We start from the raw sequence: 12,201 nt of genomic DNA on the forward strand, positions 1-12,201 counted from the left end.
CATGGCTATAAAATCCTGTGTGACATTAGTGAGTTAGAATATGTTGATTCCAAAGTAAGTGTTGATTAAAATGTTAATTATTATTAGATTGTCAAAACTCCAAGAGTTTTCAGACTGCCGACATGTAATAATGACTTTTATCTGAGTATATATTTGGTGTAATATTACAGCTTTTATGATAGCAGAGGCGGTCAAATTTACTTCCCGTGAGGCTGCATACAAAAATAGCAAGGCTATAGTGGTCTTTGCAATGCATTTAAGTAAGGTCGGCTCAATATTATCTTCATATAAAGACTCTTTACAGGATGAATGGTCCAAATTTGTGAATTTGTCCACAAGGTTTGTTCGAATCAAAATGTAATCCTTGAACATACCGATCTGCTCTGCACAAACTAAATGAATAAGGCACTTTGATGGGGGGAAAAAAACAACCCTGCATTCCTTTTTCTTGATTTTCAAGGAATCCGAGATGAATTATTAACTTTATACAAAGTTCAAATACTTTTGCTATTATATATTTTTTTTCCTTTTAGTGCAAGTACTGACTGAAGTAGTTCAATCTAGTCAAAAAAGATGAAAAAAGAAACAAAAACATGTCATTGCTTTGTTTTTGGAGGCCATTTGTTGTAATGGAGCCAATAACATCACATATTTGTCATAAATAATGCCACATATGGGAGATGGATGATGTTGTGTTGGCTCTATTCTCAAAGTTATTTTCTGTTAGTTTTTACTGCGAGATATCACTTGTTTTGCCGTGTTGCATCGTTCATTACATTTTACATTCACCGGACATGAGATTCTAAAAAAAAGAAACAAAACAAAACAAATGGTTTGCCTTTGGTTGAATCTAGAACGTCTGGAATCGAATTAAGAACATCCATAATAAAGCAGCAATTCCTCTGAAATGAAGATAATGTCATAAAAAGGAAGATTTATTTTGAGATGTCAGATTTTAGAACCTTAAAAAGCCCAATCAAGTACATCCTTGACTGCTTCCTCCTTTGAATTTGTATAATTGATGTGACTTCAGGCAGAATGGAAGGACACAAACGTCTAGTGAGCTCACATCCCCTGGTTTTATCATTTGGAAAATTATAGTCGTCATTCACTGCGACGGCGTGTCATACAATTTATCAGTCTGTTTTTAACAGAACTGTTATCTCTGACTCAGTAGCTCGTAGACGCAGCTCTTGTCAGTTCTGACTTTTCAATGTCACAGAAATAGATAGTAGAAACTAAAATAACTGTTGGGTCAAACATTTTATCATGTCTCTGGACGAGTTGGCATTTAATTCATTTAAAAGAAAAAAACCCTATGTTTAAGTGTCGCGCTACAAGTAAATTGTTTATTTTTAAAAAGACAGAAAATATTATTTGTCAAAGGTTCAAAACCATCGCAAACCCTTGAGCATTTTCAAAATGATCAACCTGTCTGCAGTGTACAGGGAGAAGAACTGGCAACGCATCAGGTTAGATAGAAAGGTGATTAGAAGAAGATGAAGAAGAGGAAGTACTGAGAGACTTCTGTAGAACTTCATAGGCTCCGTTTACACTGCAGGTCGAGGTGCTCATTTCTGATTTCTTCCTGTGATTCGATTTCTTTGCGTGATCATTCACACTACATTTTAAATGCGACCAAAACCAGCGTAAACGTTATCCGACCTCAAAGTGACCCGCGTGTGTAGAAGGTGGCGTGACGTCACGCCGAGTAAGTCTTTCACAGAAGTAAACATGGCTATTACAACGGAGAGACACCAGATACGAATCCCATTTGGTACCACATGTCACCGAGGGTCTCGTGTTCAGAAATCCATATTGCAACGTTCACACCGTCACAGACAGATGGGATACGGGTCAATTGTGAGCAGAAAATTAGAATTGGGCCAAATTTACCTGCAGTGTGAATGTTGATCAAGAAAGAAAATGGACAAAATCAGAGCTGAATGTATCGTTTGTAGTGGAAAACTGGTGAATTTAAGTTTTTTTTTGTAATTGTATAAGGTGCGGTGGGGAGTCGCCTAAGTTAACAATGGTAAAATTTTGGGTGGGAACCACTTGCGTCAACGAGAAGATATTCGAAAAGTAAAGTGTATACAAAGCGTTTAAGCGAAAAAAAAAAGAAAAAAAAAAGGTAGGAACCAGCATCATTCATCTTGGACAATATAAATAAACAAAGCTTCCCTAATGACCACCTTCCACCATCATTTTAAACACTAAATGGGACACCCTGCAACAATCGTGGCATTGTTTTAAGTGTGAAGATGGATGGAGCACTTGCGGTCAAAAGACGCCCCATTTTAAACATTTTATCTCTGGGGGGCATCTTATCAGCGTCACTGAGGGACTTTTTGAAGTTCAAAGGTGGCGCTGTCTGCGTCAGTGTGGATAAAACTCAAAAGACATACAGCCTCATTAGACTGAGAGCCAGGGTCGCCCAAGAAGCACATGGCTCCGCTGCCATCAATTTAGACACATCAGCAGATTGGTGGGCTTCACAGAAGCCCCCCCCTCCACCACCATGTCACCCCCACCCCACGCTACCTGCATTATGAACAGATGTGCCAGGAGCCCGCGCTCCCGATCCAGCGACGCATGACGAATGGCTGGATTTCACCGCTGGGCCAAAGGTCGAGACATATCCCTTACCCGACCCTGGCATTAGACACAGACGCATGATGTCAGTTCCCATGTGGAAGGTGACTGCGAACCTCCTCGACATACCAAAGGCTTCCCAGCGGAGCTGCAACCCCCTTTGTAAGCAACTGGCAGTGAACCGCGGACCCCCAGTTCCCCGATACACACTTCAAACTATCTGGCCCCAGAGGATCTCTGCACTTTATTCCGTTCACCTTCACCTGCCATTCCCCGGGAACCGAGGAGCCCCCAGACGCCCGCCAAAGCCACTCACCTGCAGAGAAAAGTACAAAAAGAGCTCCAAATGATGTGTTAGCTTGTAGGTCCTGGCCTTGTAAAGGTCTCTATTATTATTTATGGAACACTACACAGACACACTGCTGAGGTCACTGCCGCACATGGCAACGTTTACCTTCGCTTCTTCTATGAATCCAGAAACATCTTATTTACAACCAGATACTGTCGTGCCACAAACTGATAAAAGTCTCATGTGCTTAAATAGCTTTGCGCTATTATTGACAGAACAAACACAACCAACACTGCAAAGAGGATTTATAGAATAAATAGTGTTTGCTGAGATTTTTGGTCCTTTTCATGTTTATCTTAGTCACAATGAAGCCTTGTACATTTTCCCTCTCTTAACAAAACCATTTCTCTTTTATTCTATTTTTATTGATCAGATTTTGAACTTGGTGCAAAAATACCAACAGCCTACAACTGTTTAATCATGAATTTAATGATTGTCATTGATAATCAGTTAAAAAAAGAGGAAGAAATGCAGAACTTATAATAATATAGGGAATTATCACTTGTCCAATATAAGGTTGATTGAAGGCTTTAGATTGATGTCACAGAATGAACTTATATTGCCAACCTGCATTTACTCATACTGTATACATCCAAGTGAAACAAAGGTCCATTCATCAGATTAGAGTGCCTGCATGGCAGGAACTGCACTAATATACGGCCTCATGTGTCACCCATCACTTCGAAATTAGGGCTTGTGTAAACTTCCTGCTGTTTTATATGCTTCCTGGGGGGTAAAGGTCAACTGACGAGCATGACTAATCTCAAAATAAATCAACGTCTGAAAGCCTCCTGTCATCAGCAGACCAGAATTCAATTAGCTTTAATTCATTGTATAAATGCCTCCGTGGCTCCAGCTGTTATTCATCTTGACGAATGGAGGTTTTAAGAGTGGCTTTGCATAAATGTCGTGCACAACTCTGGGTGATGTTCGCAAACCAGAAAGAAACCGTCCTTCGACATCCTCACCATTAAGATTTTACAAGGCGGTAACGAGTCAGAGGTTGTATTTTCAGCTTGTTCTTCTGGCTTCAGGAAGGAGAAAATCAATCAGTGCGGCCTTAACTTGGGACTGTTTAGCCTCTTTTCTGAGTACACACTTTTCCAGGTAAAACATCACGAGGGAACAAGGAAATGAGACACAGCTGTAAAGAGGTGAGAAGAAGAGCTAATTAACAAGGGAAGAGCACAACACAAGATTCAAGTGACACTACAAAAGTAAAGAGCCATCAAATTCATTCATTCAAATGTATTACTACACTGTCAAATACAACACAATTACTTCAAGAGCGCGCAAGAGACACGGACAAAGGAAAGAAGCTCAGCGTATGTCTCCCAGCAGTCTAAACCTATAGCAGCTTCACTCTAAAATAACTGTAAGCCTGATTAAATGACTTCCAAGTAGGGACTGTGTCAACCTCCCGATCAGAAACTGGGAGCTGGATCCACATGAGAGAAGCCTGATAGCTGAAAACTCTGCCTCCCGCTCTACCCACAGCCCAGTTTGACCTGAAGTGGGTCAGAGTGGCACAATTTCCTAGAGACGTTTATTGTCAGTGAGCATTGTACAGTGAAAAAGTCTATTTAAAAGAATGCATAAAAGACATGTATTAAAACTGGGGTCCTCCGCTCTTCTTCACTAAAATGCATTTCCTATAACTCACAGTAGACTCTCCATCAAAAACCAGTCTCGTACATCTCCAAACATTTGTATTATTGCCTGATCAAGACATATTTAAACCATCACATTTTTGCATGTTTGTGCATCTCCACATAGTTTTCTCAACAGTCACTCAACAGTGGCCACGTCCAAACCTCAGACTCAATCACGGAGCCAATTTAAACCCTTTTTTTCTTGGAGAGAAATGTATCCAGGAACATTTTTAAAAGATATAAAAGCAAAAAAATCAAAAGGGACAGTTCCAGGGCCCGAAATGTGGTTTATCTTTGGAGGTCAAAGCTATGCTGTAGAGCAGGACATCAAACATGAGGCTCGTGGGCCAAAACCAGCCCGCAAGAGGCTCCACTTCGGCCAAACCACAGAGAAATGTGAAGAAATTTCAAAGCAAACATTGATTTTTTAAAACAAATTAAAAGAGGGAATCGGACACAACACAATGTTGAGAAGCCGCAATTAATTTCACACACACACACACACAAAAAAAAAAAAAATCCAAGAAATGTCTTTTTAATTTCTATACTGTGTGTGACACCTTTGGTTTAGTCATCCTCCTGAGGAAGAGAAAAAATGCATTCCCTCTCTCTGGGATCTGGTTTGAGAGTTCTTGCAGCTCAACACATCATCCAAGTGGAATTTCTTTCCATGGGTGGTGTCGGACAACTATTGTGTGATTCGAAGTTTCAAATGAGTGTTTTTCATGAAAAATGAAGTGAACATGCCACTGACATAAAAAAATAAATAAAAAATTCATCCTCTTCAATGAGTTCTGCGTTTGGGTTTTTTCATGAATTTTCAAATTCCCTGACCAGAGCTCATTTTGTTCTGACCACCTGGAAATACATTTCTGATCTGACTGAATATGTTTCTACCTTCAACAAAGAGGTGAGACAGGGAAGAGTTCGTACAGCCTTTCTGCATTTGAATCAACTATAAATGACTGAAACATGTTTTAATCAATGACTTTTTGTACTGTTGATGACTCATGATGAGTTTGAGGATCTCCTGACCTTTTCCCTCTCTCGCAGTAGCTGCAGTTTACAGGGAAATATTTCACAAATTATTCACTGGATTTCAGAGAAATTGAGTCAGGACTTTAGTGTTTCCCCTCTAGACGGATTGTTTTAACTCTGGACGATCCCTCAACTTCTGCTGGGGCCAGATTATAATTATGTTTCTGTCTTTAGCATGTGGACAGTGAAACGGCAGAGGAATTATGTTTTCGACTGGCTTGCCGTATCCTTGGTATTGTTCAGGCCCCAGAACACGTGGAGAGAATTTCTTAAAATGTTGGCATGTTTATTCTCACTCACTTGGAGATGGATCAGTTTTATTTCGATCACCAAATGTTGAAGTTCGCGATCAATGGACGCCAAATGTTAATTTCCTAATGCTTCATAAATTCTTTCAATCCGGGGCAATAGCCAGGCTTTGAAGTGGTTGGCATTCTCACTCCACAGTTATGACACAAGGCATGGCACATCCCAGATGCACAAGTCTGAGGCAGGCAGTCGTAAAAACAAAAGGCTTTATGGACAGGTGGGTTTGATTAAGTACTGCAGAATGCAAAAATCCAGCCAAAGACTCAAGACGGCAAAAGGCAGAATCAAACACCAGGATGACAACAAGTGCAACAAAGAAAAATCACAGAGCACTCTGCTTGTATACACATAGGGACTGGGAATAACAAGACACAGGTGGCATCAATTAAGATGACGTTTCTGATGAAGACGGAAGTACGTCATCAAAACATGTCAAGGTATGTTTTAAAAATGTGCATTAAAAAAAGCAACTTGGAATACAGACATCTGACATGAGAGGAAAAAGACGTTAAGAAGTGACACAAGAAGGAAAACATTTAGGCAATGATTTCAAGCGAAAACGCGAACATTTCGTTGCATTTTGGGTGTACGTTCACACAACTACTGCAACACCTGAACACAGTTGTTGAACACCAACCACTGAAAACACAACTTCTTGAAAACGGCTCCCAAGGGGGAACTTTTCAAAAACGCCCCAGCTCGGTCTCCGTGTAGATGCCAGGAATGCTGCAACTGCACATAACAGCTGGAATAAACACATTTCTGCACACGCTCAGTCGATGGACAATAAAAATAATGGCCACCTCCAGAGTGTCACGACTCCCAGTCCATATTCTCCTGAGACTCAGTAGTTTTAAACTTTATCGTCTGTCCATATGATTGTCCGTACACTCCCATTGTTCATGTCTAGAGTGTTGTTCTCTGAACGTGTGTGTGGTTTCATGACAAAAACAAACATGAGCATCCACTAGTGACCAAACATGCTAAATATGTCATTTTCGGCGTTTCTGCTGTTTCCATGGGAGACGACATCAATTACAAAACGTTGCCGTGTAAATGTGAAACTTTTCTGAAACAATAAGCATTTGAACATTGTTGTGTAAACGGATTCAAAAACAGAAGGTATAAGACTGTAAATTGGAAAATTGCATTTGGTAAATTCCCACTTTGAAGTTGTCAGTGTACAGTACAAACTGCACAACAGGCTAGGGCCATTGAAATATGAGTAGACGTTTCAAACATTCAACACAAACACCTAAAGTCAATATTCTTCTCTTTTGGCATCTTTTAAAGGTTAAAGTGCTACTTTAGCACTAATAACAAATGAACCCTTTAAAAAATCAGTGGTAAAAGTTGCCTCAGTGACTTCAGCTCCTATAAAGACTTTTATTCCAGTGTTTCTTTTATTTTTGGTTGTAAAGGCGACCTGGTTTTAATTAAAGCACATAAAGTGGAGGACGTGCTGTTTTCACTGGATTAAGTCATGCAGGTGGCCGACATGTCTCCCTGCTGCAGCTCTTTGCTTCGCTACCTGCTATTTACTTGCGCCTTCGTTTCATCTAGAGGGCCCCTGAAGGCCAATTAAACCCTGAGTGACGCGCTGATAGAGGCCGCGACAGTTTAATCAATATGCTGAGGATTAGTGGAGGTAAGACGGTGTCATCTGAATAACTTCCAGCTTTAATTAGCATTACTGCTTTGCTTGCTGGAGGGAAGCACATTTAAATAACCACCACAGGCAAAGTGCTGATTTCCTCTTTCCCATCAGTTTATGGTCAAAATATAAATCACAAGCGACCTCGAGATCGAATAGTTTGGGCTAATTAAACTACCTTCCAGGAAAGTAGATCTCACAGCAACAATCATTTGAGATTTATTTTCTCATTATGGCACAGGAATTCTCCGTTTCCTTTGCCAAAGTTGCACTGCAGCATGAACGTAATGCAGCAGTATTTTTTAAAATTTTTTTAGTAAACACAACCATTTGAAACCAAATGATCCACTTTTCTCATCAATCTAAATTTGAATCACTCAAACCGCTGAATGTCACTCGTGTGAAGATTTGAGCAGGAGGCGCACCTGGAGGGGGGATATGACTTCACTTCATGTGAAGCGGGCTGCCGCCACGTCACGAGGAAGAGACTCATTTCGGCAAACAATCTGCAGGATTATAAACACATGCGGTTGAGGGGTGAAACAGGTAGAAGCTGGAAACAAACACAGCAAGATGGATTGTGTGTGGAGTTCATCTTATAGGAGTCTGATGATTGCAATATTTGTGCAATAATCATAATCAATGCATTAATTGATTATGCAAGCGAAAACCAGAATTATGAGGCAATTACTTTTTTTACTTACACAATGAGTAGTGATAGTAATTCCACAACTACAGTATCTAAAATAGCGACTATAACTGTTATCAAGTCCTAATTTTGCCCTTGTATGTGGAAGACTCAAGGTTTTTAATGAGTATGTTTTCTTGATCAATGGCTATAATTCCTCTGCCGTTAACTATTCATTTTTTTTGAGAAGCCAACCTATACAATTTATGTTATTGTCTAAATAAATTATGCTTTTGGCTATTATTAAAACTAAAATGTGCAAAATGTAGATGTTATGATGAGAGGTTGACCGCTATTGGCCACTATTATATAATAGTGAAAGATAGTAAAAGAAAATGAATAATTATTGTATCCATCGGATAAGCGTCCAAAGTGCTGGTATTTATACAGATAAATGATCAAACCTTGAGTTTTTAACCTCAGTGCTACTTTTCTATGAGAGACGAGTCAAATATAAGGAAGTCATTGACAAGTCCCCGATCCGCCCTTCACTATATCCTCACGTCACTCAAAGTTGTTTGGTCTCACAATTCAATTACAGCAGCATCTGTGACCTGCCATTCTCCATTTCCTTGATTGCCCCCTATAGACTCCTAAAAAGGTCTGAATCAATAATCAAAACCCAAAGACTCGCCCCATCCTGCCACACAGGGGCCGCCCAGGCTTTTAGGAAATGAGTAGCAAAAAAGAAAGATGTTTAATTAGTTCGACCGCTTGGCCGTCGGGGGACCATAGCACTAATTGGCTGAGTGAAAGATCAGGAATACTTACAGGTGATCCATCCAAGGCTCCGATTGATTGGGTCAGCATTAACCTGTGGACTCCCACCGGGATGTACAAGGGAGGCGGGCATCTTTATCTAGAGTGTGCTTTATCTAGAGTGTGCAAAAACAAGAGAGTAGCAACTTTGCTGCATTAGCATAAAATCTGTCATCACTGATGCACTTCAGTGAGTGAAATCACAAATCTTATAAATAATTAGTCTTGCTTTTCTCCAGTCGGGGTCATAACAGTGACTAGTACAAAGGATGAGTGCGTGGATGAGTGAGCGCATTCCCACTGATGCTTTATTTTCACAATGAAGAGCTTCAGTGACTATAACTTCACAGGAATGTCACAAGATTACAGTTACAATAATAGTGAAGTTACAAATTCAAAGTGTTTTTACCCACAAGCATAACTCTGGGACACAATGAAGACTCCACCAGATCACAGTTTATGCTGACGCCAGCCAAACACACAAATACCAGCAGCATCGAGCCAATAAATGAGTCATAATGTGCACATGAGAGCTTTGGATGTATCACCAACATAAGCATTCAGGCGTGCCCTGCATACACCGATCCTCTTGGTTGTTGTTACAGAAATCTTAAAATGCACCAGACAAGTGCTTCCACTCTCTCCCTCTCTTTCTGCAATATTCATTGAACCACGAGCAGCAGCCATCAGACAGAATTAACAACAATTACATAAAAGGTGCCGTGTCGTACAATACAGACAGAGGAGCCGACTCAGATGAGGTAGGAGGAAATGATCTTTCCTTTACTTTAGGAGTATTTGAAAACTGAAGGAAGGTGGATGCGCAGAGGGTGGAGAGGAGTCAGTGGCTTTGATGGGATTGAGGACGTCTGAGGAAGTGGAGACCTGGAACCGACAGGTGAATCCTAAACAGCAGGGGGACACAGTGGATCAGTTCCATGAGTCACAGGGGGAAAGCACAACGGGAATCTGACAAGCAAACTGCCACGTGAGGAAACCGTGACAAAAACAACGCAAACAGCACATGTAACTCTCAAGATATGCCAGTATGCAGATGAGACATTGCTCTTCCTGTTAAAGGCACAGATTTCTCTTCCTGAAACAAGAGAGATTATCAAGAGGTTCTCTTCAATTTCAAAATCATCCATGAATTGGAGTACATCCATTTTCATTGTTGTCCCATGACACCACTAAATCCAGGGTATCTCTTAACTGGTTGGCTTGTGTCGGGGTTTGAGGCCCAGTGTTCATTCGCCTTCTTCTCACTTTTCCCCTGGTGCCTTCTGGCTAACAGACTCAGGCTCCATCAGGTCTGCTGGGGTGCTGTGGGGGGCCCATGGTCTGGACATGTAATATTGTACGTCTTAGCTGATGAACAGCAAAAAAAAAAAAAAGTCAGCTTGTTGTTTGTTTTACTTTGTGTACTCAGATTGCTGTCGGGAAAGCACATGAGTGAAAGAGCAAAAGTACTGCAGTCAAGCAACAACAGACAGAACAGATGAGAAAGAAAGAAGCACCGTGCCAGAGAATTAAGGCTTAAATATGCCCGTTGAACTGAAATAATTCCAAAATCTGGATACATGTAGATGCCAGTTATTAAGTGTTATTCCGGCTTTGGAGTGTTTCCATTTTATCATTCATCCCCCTTTTTTAATATATATATTTTTTGTTGTAATTCATCTTATGCTGCTAATAAGCTAATATCTAAAAGGCAAAGCAGACTTATACGTGTGGAACATCTCAGCAACAACACAAGTCAAAGTACATTGAAAACATGCACAGCTGTCTAGAGCAATAAGAAAGGTGAATAAAAATAGAACACATCAAAGCAATTCTCAATAAAGGCCTGGTTTCAACTGAGAGTCTGAACTGTCTGACGTTTGGTTCTGACTCTGGGCGCAGACAGGTTTGAGCCAGATGACCCGAGAGAGCTGCTTGGATCAGAACAAAATAGAGAGTCTGAGATGTATTCTGAGCTTAAAATAGTCAGAGCAGGAAACCAGTGCAGAGACCTGATAATAATCTGTCTTCATTTGAAGACGTTTTAAGATGACTCAGGTCAGAGTCCATGAGCACACCAAGATTTATGGCTTCATCACTGCTGTTTCGCATCACAGATTGACGGAGTGCACTGGACTTATCTGGACACTTGGTCATTATCGGAAATCTAAACCAGTCGGAGCGCGTAGATTCTAAACAGAAGTGGGCCCAGTATGGGGCTTTGTGGAACTCCACATGCAATTTTACTAAACCAGACCTCAAACTTAATTGAAAATGGAAATGTTTGGAAGTTATTTTGTCTTTGTAGTTTAGTTTCTTCACTTTGATGCTTATTTTTGGTTTTATATATGTTAGTTTCACATTTCTTTGCATATTTTTTGTGTGCATGTTGTTTGGTGTCTGGCTCTGGTCTTTTTTGGTCTTTGTTTGTCTTTTGTTCCTCGGTGATCCTTTTTTTAGTCATTTCCATTTCTATTGTGTTTATTTTGTGTCCATAGATGAGCCTCTTTGAGGTTCTTTGGTATTTTGTGTAATCTCTTTTACTTTTCTTTTTTTTTTAATTTGTGTGGTAGTTTAGTGCCTTGGTATTGTCTTTCCTCATCATATTGTCTTCTTCGAGTTGCATTCGCTGTATTTCCAGTTGTTTTTGTATATGTTTTTATTTCTCCTTGTAATGATTGTGTGGTTGTTCTGTATTTTTTTTGGAAACATATTTTATGCCCTTATGATTACTTTCTTTTTGTGGCCTGTTTTTGCCTTGTGGTCAGTTTGTGTCATTTTTCATTTGTGCTTATATTATGTGCTTTGTGCTTTCATGTTTTGTTTTATTTATTCATTATATTATTGTAATAAATAAATAAATAAATAGTTATATTGTATTATATTTTCAATATTGTTTTTTCTTTTAAATGTCTGTGGCTTTTTTGGAGACTTTTTGTGGTTGTTTTCTGTTTTGTCCTTTTGTGACATTTGTCTTAAAAAAAATTTCTCCTTCACATTCAATTTTATGTCAAAAGAGTAATTATTTTTATTTTCCTGCCGATGATGTTGTGCCTGTTTGTGGATTAAATACAATTTGTTTTTCAGTTTTTTCTGTTTGTTTCTCTCATTTCAGGTTCATTTCAAGAACTACAAAATGAATCTGGCACATCATGGT

This window comes from Blennius ocellaris (genome assembly GCF_963422515.1).
Source record: "Blennius ocellaris genome assembly, chromosome: 22".
NCBI lineage: Eukaryota > Metazoa > Chordata > Actinopteri > Blenniiformes > Blenniidae > Blennius > Blennius ocellaris.